At 32.5% G+C, this 10,009-nt stretch overlaps 1 pseudogene; it reads left to right on the top strand.

Annotated features, from left to right (window-relative positions):
- The first annotated feature begins 826 nt into the window (after window positions 1-826).
- LOC145941417 (uncharacterized) lies at window positions 827-7,964 on the top strand (annotated as a pseudogene).
- Window positions 7,965-10,009: the final 2,045 nt, after the last annotated feature.

Raw genomic sequence — 10,009 nt, forward strand, 5'->3', positions numbered from 1 at the left:
TTTTATTAATTTATAAATTTCTTGAAAAAAAGTAAAATATTAAATTAAAATTAATATTGAAAATTTTATTTTTAATTTATATTTAGAAGAGAGATTTTAGTCAATTTTTTAGTCATCTAGTTTTTATTTTTTATATTAAATTTTAGATGTAAATTTAATTTCTATAAATTTAATATTATACATATATATATTATTTTAAAGTTTATTTATGGGATAATCTATATAAATTATTTAAAATTATTACGTAGACATAAATATTCGGTATATATTTATTGTTTTTTATATACGCATATCCTTATATATTTAAAATGTATAAAATAATCATTATATAAATAAAATAGTTTTACAGAGAAATATTTTTAGAAATATTTTTATTTTTTAAAAATTCATACACTTTAAATTTTTAATCCGAATGTTTTCCGTAAGTTATGAAAAGTGTGTATTCTAACATTATTAAGATTATTTAAGAAAATCTAAAAAATGTATAAATTTTTAAAAAGTAAAAATATTTCTAAAAATATTTCTCTGTAAAAATATTTTATTTATATTATGATTATTTTATATATTTTAAATATATAAGAAGATATATACGTATCTAAAAAACAATAAATATATGCCGAATATTTATGTCTGCGTAATAAATAATACATATAACATACATATAAAATAATTAAAAAAAAAAATATATGCCATCCCAAGTTTTGAACCTGAAATCCCACAATTACTATTATTACCGTCGTATTAACGACGCGAAATTTTTGACTTCGAAAATGACTTACTTCTTGGGAATGTAGTTAGTAGTTACTGCATTGGCCACTACTACGATATGGCGCTGAAATCAGTGAGAAATGCCGGTCTCGCCTTCATCCAGACCTTTGGCTATCTGTCTATTAATCTGTGGTTATGCAAAGAGGTTGTCCAAAGTAACGTCGGTAATGAAGGTTGATAAATTATCGACGTTATTATCGATAAATTACCAACCTTTATTACCGACGTTACTTCGATCTACCTCTTTGCATAATATCAGAGAGAAACATGAGAGCGGCCACCGCGATTCAGCGGACGCGTGTATTGATGCGCCCCCTGAGAAAGTGGACATAAACTACGTCGTTACGCTCGGTAAAAAACGTAGTAAATGGTTCGAATCCGTGATATGGTTCATATCCAAACTACTCAGATAAGAATCAAGTTGAGAACCAAACAGATGAGTCAGACAAGGACCAACAATTTATCGCTCTGGCTTTGTCTCACCAACGATGAGCGTCTCGTGGACTCGTGCGGCGGCAGGCACGAGATTTCGCCTTTCGCGCGTAGCGTTCCACGTAATACAATGACAAAATTTTATGACGTTAAACTTTGAGCAATATATAAAAAATTAAATATATTAAATATAAGGTGTAAAATCAGATTATAAGTTAAATAAAAATTATATCCAGTTTCCTGAGTACATTAAAAAAATTGTTTTTTGAAAGTGCATATTAAAAAAAATTGTTGAATTAATTTTGTTTTACACGAATAAATATTCTAATTTGCATAAATAATTTTAAAAAAGTGCGAGTGACGGGAATCGAACCCGACTCACAATCAGTAACGTGATAACCACGGACTTTTAAGTGTACGTACTACGAGTCGGGTTCAACTTTTCTTTTTAAAAAATACTGTTAATAAATGTTTTTATTATTTGAAAAGAAACATCGTCATTTCGAAATATACGTGTACGATATATTTAAATAATTATATATATATATATATATATATATATATATATATGGTATATATAGTTTATAATAAAAAAATAATTTTTAAATATGTTCAAAAATATTTTTTATTTTAAATATGTTAAATATGTTTGTTACTATATGTATATGTATGCGAATACATATACATATAGTTTATAATAAAAAAATATTTTTTAAGTTTTTTATTAATTTTCCACACAAAATTATAATTGTGTAAATCTAATAAATTTCCACTATATACCTATATAATGTTGATTATGTTTCAGATTCTAACAGATAAATTGTGTGAGTATATGAAGGCACTCAAGATAAGAAAAAGTATATGATCAAAAGTTTATAATTGTTTTGCATCAGAAATGCAGTTTATTAAGTTGATTTATATTAAATCAATCTTTCAAATTGCATTTTGTTCAAAGCAGTTGTGAATTTATAATTATATATTTTCTTATCTTGTGTGCGTGTCTTTATGTTCGCAAAATTTATCTGTTAAAATTGTAATATATCACATTATTACAGATATCTTACATTGTAAGATTACTGCAATATTACATTGTAAGATTACTGCAGTGTTACATTGCAATGTTACATTGCAATGCTACTGAGGACGGACATTTTAACATTGCTGCAATATTGCCGCAACATTGCAGCAACATTTCGCAATGAATATGCAATATTCCATTATTACATTGAAATCTTTATGTAATGTTTCTGCAACATTTCTGTGCTGTATGGGTATAGTCTTTGAATTCATATAGATGTGTAATTAAGTTATAAAATGTTTATTGATAGAGAGTAAGATTGTTGTGAAGATAGTTTGTATTATTGTGCACTGTATTTGTAGTATTAAAGTCATTTATTGAAAGTACTGAAATTCACACACAGAATATCTGAATATTGTAAATTGCAGATTATATGTAGCCTCTATTTCTATAATATGACAATGCATTTTGATTCTATATGTAGAATCGTCATGAGCGGATTCTGAGAAGGCGAGCTGAGGCGGAATATAAACGCAGATTGAGATTGCAATTGCATCAAATAGAATATGATGAATCAAGTGAATCATCCGACGCATCTCATCATTCAAGTGTACACGAAGAAGAGGTTTTAAGTTTGAAAGAATCAAATGTTGCGGATGCGGATGTTGACATGCAAAGACAAGAACAATTTGAACAAGAGCAGATAGAAGATGACAGTCAATCTGAGGACGACATTTCAAGTGATGACAATAATGCAGATTGGTCAACAGAAAATACACAGGATTCCATGGAGGATATCACTGAGAGTGAGTTTGATGAATGAGATGTCTACTTACGTATGGCTCTGACAGAATGGGCTTCTTGTGGTGTTTCAAAAAGAAAAGTGAACAGTTTGTTGAGTCTTTTACGCAAAGTGCATCCAGAACTTCCAAAGACATATGTAACCTAACTGAATACACCTAAGACCACGACAGTATGTCTGAGGTTGATAACGGGCATGTGTGGTACAAGGGAATAAAAAAAAATCTTGATTCCTTTTTGACTCAAGAATATTTAGATACTCATGAACAAATACGATTGAATATCAACATAGATGGATTGCCTTTGGATAGAAGTGGAAAGTTACATTTTTGGCCCATTTTAGGATCCTTGGCTGACAAGACTTGTGAGCCTTTTATTATTAGTGTTTATTTTGGTACAGAGAGAGTCAAAGCCCTCAACACTAGAACAATTTTTAGAAGAATTTATTAAAGAGATGGAGGAACTTTCCACAAATGGTTTTGAATTTAATGATCATATTTATGATGTGTCTATACATAACTTCATTTGTGATGCTCCAGCGAGATCTTTCGTGAAATGCACCATTGGACATAATGGATTATTTTCTTGTGAAAAATGTGAGATTGAAGGTAAATGGTACCATAACAGGATGGTTTATTTGAATAATGGACAGAAACGCACAGACCAATCATTTATTGACAGAAGAAATCCTGAGCACCATCAAGGATTATCACCATTAGAAGAGCGACTCAATATTAAAATGGTATCCCAATTTAGATTTGAATATCTTCATCTTGTGTGCCTTGGTGTGATGAAGAGATTTTTAATGCGATTATTAGAAACAAGAAACCGAGGCAAATTAATAGATGAAAACATAGAAGCTTTTAAAAATACTTCAGCATGGATTAGACAGTTTATTCCCAGAGAATTCAACCGAAAGCCTTATCGATTTAAGAAGGTTGCTCATCTTAAGGGTACAGAGCTTAGAAGATTTTTATTACTATATGATGGTATTAAAATAATGAAGGATCATACTCCTAACAGAATATATTACACTTTCTTACTCTTCCATTGTAGCATTTATATTTTAGCTTCTCCTTCACTCGCGCAGAATAATGCAATAAGAAATGCTGCTAGAGAATTTTTGAATTTATTTGTACAATTTAGTAGCCATGTCTTCAGCCGTGATTTTATTGTGTTTAATGTGCATGGACTTATTCATCTAGCTGATGAATACGATGAACATGGATTCTTGGACTTATTTAGTGCGTTTCCATATGAAAATTATTTGAAGACAATCAAGCAATCATTACAATCAGGATATCACCCTTTGCAACAATTAGCAAGAAGAGATGCTGAAACCAATGGACACTTGTCAAAGCCGAAGAATATTATTGAGGGTATACAGTTGAAAGGAAATCATATTGATCCCAATGAAACTGTTCAAGGGGAACACTATAAAATGCTTACAAGCAATAAATTTATATTGAGATGCGTTGCTCCTGATCATTGTTTTAAAACTGAGGACGGATCAGTGGTTTTATTGCGAAATATTGTTTATTCTGAAGACAATGTAGTGATCCTACGTGGACAGAAATTTCAGACACAAAATAATTATTATCAATATCCAATGGACTCATCCTTGATTGGCATCGTTCTTGTTTCCCAACTGGATGAAACAGTTAGATCCTGGGAGATGAATCATACAATTATGAAATATGTATTCTTATTCCTGAAAATATAAGGTCATATCTATGTATTCCTCTTGCGCACAGCTCTTGTGGTATATTATGACTACTGATAAGGGTAAGGTTTGTTCTGTTGTGCGATTATTGTCTGTTTATGTACCTGTTATATGCTACATGGTTATTGTTGTTTTCTACTACTGTCTTACATAGTCGACATTAGATATTAATCTAGTTTATTTTTTATGATATGGTTTACATTTCTATTTTTACCTGTGATTAAGATTTCTCTGAAAAATAATCAATTCCTGTTGAGATAAAGTAACATTTCTATTTGGAATTTACTATATATTAATGTTTTATGTGTGTTTGAAGTTTATAGCAATATATATATATATATATATAATGTATATATCTGAGAAGCCTTCATTTGCGCACAGTACAATTGCACACGTTGCAATTGCACACCGTGCTATTAGACACATATAAAGTTGCGCACAGTTCTTTTGCCCACAGTTCTTTTGCGCACCGTTCGTTTGCACACCGTGCAATTGGACACGAAAATGCGCGACACATGCTCTATTCACACACACACACACACACGCGCGCGCGCGCGCGCGCGCGGGTGGGTGCAAGGGGGGCCTTCGCCCCCCCTCCCGCACCCGCCCCGCCGGTAGGGGTGCCTACCAGCACGGTGCGCAAAAGAACTGTGGGCAAAAGAACTGTGCGCAACTTTATGTGTCTAATAGCACGGTGTGCAATTGCAACGTGTGCAATTGTACTGTGCGCAAGTGAGCCTCTCCCATACATTTATTTACGAATAAGTATTTATATTTTTTTAAAAATTTATTGTCAAACTTGTTTGTGTAATTTGTTTGATTTGTCTTGCATGAAAATGTATGACTTCTCTTTCTTCACTTTATTAAAGTATCTTAATTATATCAAGCATTCAAGAATGTTATTCAAATATTTCTTTAAAATATTAAATATTTATATTTATATTTATATGTTTTATATTTATGCATTTATATCGTTCTTGTGTAATATATCATTTCTTTGTTGAGCATTATATATAGTACTTTGACATTTGTGCACTGTTTTGAGTATATATGATTTTAAGTTAATTGTATTTTTTTATTTTATAATGTGTTTATAATGTGTGTTATTGTTTTTTCCAGTATGCTGTAGTGGCCTTCATAGGAGAGGAACAAGAAGAAGGAGAAACAATCGCAGTAGTTCCTGTTACATGGATTAACAAGCCTGACGATAAGATTACTGATATGTTCTGGCCTCCAAAAAATTGGCCTGAAAAAGGATCAAGATCTATACACTTAAAGAGAGCTGTAAAAAATTGTATTGTACCTAACATTCATTGGCCTCTTCATAAAGGATCAATTCTTCACTTATACCGTAAGTTTGTTAAATATGATATGTCAATTTCTTTTCATCTATTCTTCATTAAATTAAGTTGTATGTAGTAAATATAAAATGTTTATTTATTGTGTTTCTTTCCTGTGATAATTGCAAGTTTAAGCTGATGCTTTAAGTTCTAATCGAATTTTTTAACATTACTATTACATTAAATAACTGTTCTTTAATAGCGCTATATAGTTGAAAATCTGTTGAAACTGTTATTACTCTTACAGTTGTTACTGCAGGTGAGTATGATGATCCAGTTAAAGGTTTGAAAAGAGCTGAGGATGAAACATCACTTGAAACAGAGGCAAATGATGCTCCACGAAAAAGGAAGCCACCAAGGCGATACGTAGACTTATCTAATGAAGACAGTGAAGATAAGGAGAACAATATGCCACCTCGAAAAGAAAAAGGTCCTCGTAAAGGCAAAGTTAGAAAACTTAGCGATAGTGATGATGAGAGCGACTTCAAGATTTTGTCTCAGGTGAACTCTGACGTTTTGAATGCAGTTAAAGAGCATATGCATCAAATACAAGATAAAGAGAGTGAGACAATGTTCAGAAAGCAACCTGTCGAGGAAAATTTTGAGTTTAAAAGAATTTTCCTTAAGAAGTTCCAAGATAATCCCAGCCAAGGTGAACGAAAACAAAAGCAACTGCAAAAGATTTGCAGTGACCAATCTCCAAGTATTATCTGCAAAAAGAACGAAAAATGGCGAAAAATGGATTATACTAGGCGGAAAAAGTCTGTGTCAGTGCCAAACAAAAACTATGCAACATTTTCGAGTAGTAAAGCTTCTTCAACTTTTTCTTCCATTAAGGATAAAATTACAAGCAAGAAAATCTCTGAGGTACTTAACACTTCTTTTCTTAATTCGTTAATGTCTGCACCTGATTTTATATCAAATGATGATATTCATAAATACTTAATTTTCATTTCCATCCTCAGATAAACACTTATGATAAGGAATCTTCATGTTCCTCTCAAAACCCATCATGTTCAATACAGACCATCACTTCTAGTGCAAGCTTTGGAGGAAGACTCTCTTTATCATCGAATTCGGAGATTGATCAAAATAAAACTCATTCAATTTTTAACAAAGATGAAGAAACAAAGTTACAAGAGGAGCCTCGTTATTTATTTAACTTTAAAAATAAAGGTATTTACCTGTGTTTATGGTTCAAGTATAGTTATGGCTTTTTTTCTTAGCAGGTTCTTAGTAAATATGTTTTTCTTTTATTAGATAATTTTAGATGCAAAGATTGTCACAACGAAATTAAGCTGAGCAACACAGTACTTTTGGAAATTAGCAAAAAGTTGGATTCAGTGCTTATTAATCAAGCAATCATTATTCGGTCTGTCAATCCAGATCATGCTAAATCCATGATACCTTCTAATAATATTCCATCTATTCCACTGAAGACAACGAAGGACTTTCAAAAGATGGAAACGTTTTTAACAGCTAATCGTATTAATTATGAAGTTATGGTATGTTCCATGTGATGTTAATTAATATGTATAATGCATATTAAAAATTTACTAAGCAATCATGATAATCACTTATTGTGCCCTAACAGCGAGATCAGCTTTTTTCTAAATGTACCAGTGCTTTTGGCGCATTATCTATCCCCTCAGAACGCAGTGTCACAGGGAACATTTTGTCTAAATTTATTTCAAATGATCTTGCTAAGCTGATAAGTTGGACCGGATCAGAAGGCGATAAGATAAAGTTTTCTGACACAAAACTATGTGAAGTTGTATTTGGTAAGTGCACAATTTATATTACAACTTTTTAAAATTTATTACATTTTATAATTTTCATTTTACTTGCATTAAGTTATTATATTATTTTAGTATCCATATGAAATATATATCAGTGTGTTTCTTCTGTTACGTCCAGACTCAAGGAAGGAAGAGTCGAAAGGAAGGACGTAACTAAATTTATCTTTTCGAACAAACGCATGCGGCACGTCTGTTCGAGTCGAACGAACGTCTGGGCCCAAATAGATCAACGACCGCAAGGGTCGCTCTTACTCTATTTAAAGGGCCGTTCGCTCGGTGGTCCCTTTTCGGCAAGAGAATTTAATCTCTTTTGCGCAGGATGGGACCTTGTGCGATCTCGGTTTACGGGAATGAGTGGGAATGAGTGGGATATAAATTAACTGAAACCATTTACGTTACAATTATAAATTTATTTCTAATAACGCAGCAAACGAAATTCTATACATAATGATAATATTAATAATAATCAGAGACGTTCGCTAATGAAAGTGTGAGTGTATGTGTATGGGTCGCGGGTGATACATAGATACGGAGGTCTTCAATCGGGGCAGAAAGGGGAAAGAGTTATTGTTTAAATAGGGTCCCGATTGGTGGTTACAATAATTTAAACGAAAATAAATATATATAAAATTTGTGTCCATGTGTGTCGGTGTATTAATATTATTTAAGGAGCCGAAGGTTTCGCCCGCAGCCAGACTCCGACCCAACGCTTTCCTCAACCGCCTATTACGCCGGTTTCGCACCAATTTAGCCGCGGTTCGCGAGGGTGTCTCCTTGGATTTTCCACTACGAGAGCGAACAATAAAATAACCGGACAAGGAGAATTCTTACTGAAAAATAACTCTGGGAGTTCTCGTAAGAGGAGAAAAAAAAGGGGATGTATATATATATGTTTATTTTTATATAATTTTGATATTTTAATTATTTAATAGTTTAGTTAGTTATTTTATTACTTATTTGTTCGTTCGTTCGTTCGTTCGTTCGTTCGAAGAGAGAGAGAGAGAGAGAGAGAGAGAGAGAGAGAGAGAGAGAGAGAGAGAGAGAGAGAGGGAGAGAGAGAGAGAGTGAGAGGGAGAGAGGGAGAGAGAGGGAGAGATTGATTGATTGATATTTATTAGCTTTCTCAGCTATTTGTAAAATACAAGTCTAATTTACATTAATTACAATATACTCCTTTAACTCTCGCTTAAACGCTTCCAGTTCTTCGATTCGTCTTATTTCAGCTGGTAAGGCATTGTACATTTTCACTCCCTCATAAAACATACTCTTCTGTGCACTCGTTGTCCTACGAAATTGTATCACAATGTCCCCAGCTTGCCGTGTCTGTCTTTCATTCTCTTTTCCCACTATTGTTAACTTATTTCTTAATTGATCCGGTAACATATTCTTTAAAATCTTAAAAATAAATATACACACATTATAATTCAGCCTCTGTCTTATGGACATAAACTGCAGCGCTTGCAGCATACTCTCCACTTTGGTATATCTATCACATTGCAATATGACCCTCATGGCCCGGTTTTGCGCTTTTTGCAATTCATTCAGTTGTGTTTCTCCCATATCAATTAACAGCGTCGCACAATACTCAAAGTGAGGCGCTATGATTGACTTATATATAATACATCTAGTGTATGCCGATATGTAGTCACCTATTCTATTTAAAAAACTCACTTTTTTCCCTATTTTCTTTAGCATATAATCACAGTGGTCCTTAAATCTTAACCTATCGTCAATAATTATGCCTAGATATCTCATTCTTTCCACACGCTCTATCTCCGTTCCATCCAAACATTTCAGTGTAATGTTACCTCTCAGTTCTTTTCGTACACTTCGAACTATCATATATTTCGTTTTCCCTGCGTTCATTTTTAACTTATTTGTATTCATCCATCTTTCCACTGTAACAAATGCCATATTCATTTTTCTTTCTAATTCCGCACTACTCCCTCCAGTCACATACACTAGCGTATCGTCTGCAAACATTTTTATACTACATCCCTTCGGACAGACTTTAATTATATCGTTTATATATATTATAAATAACAAAGGTCCTAATACAGATCCCTGTGGTACTCCATATTCTGTGGCCAATAATGTAGACCATTCATTGTTAAATCGTACCTGCTGT

The sequence above is a fragment of the Prenolepis imparis genome, unplaced genomic scaffold (genome assembly GCF_030444845.1).
Source record: "Prenolepis imparis isolate NDT839.2.m4 unplaced genomic scaffold, iyPreImpa1.0 SCAF_10, whole genome shotgun sequence".
In the NCBI taxonomy this organism is placed as follows: Eukaryota; Metazoa; Arthropoda; class Insecta; order Hymenoptera; family Formicidae; genus Prenolepis; species Prenolepis imparis.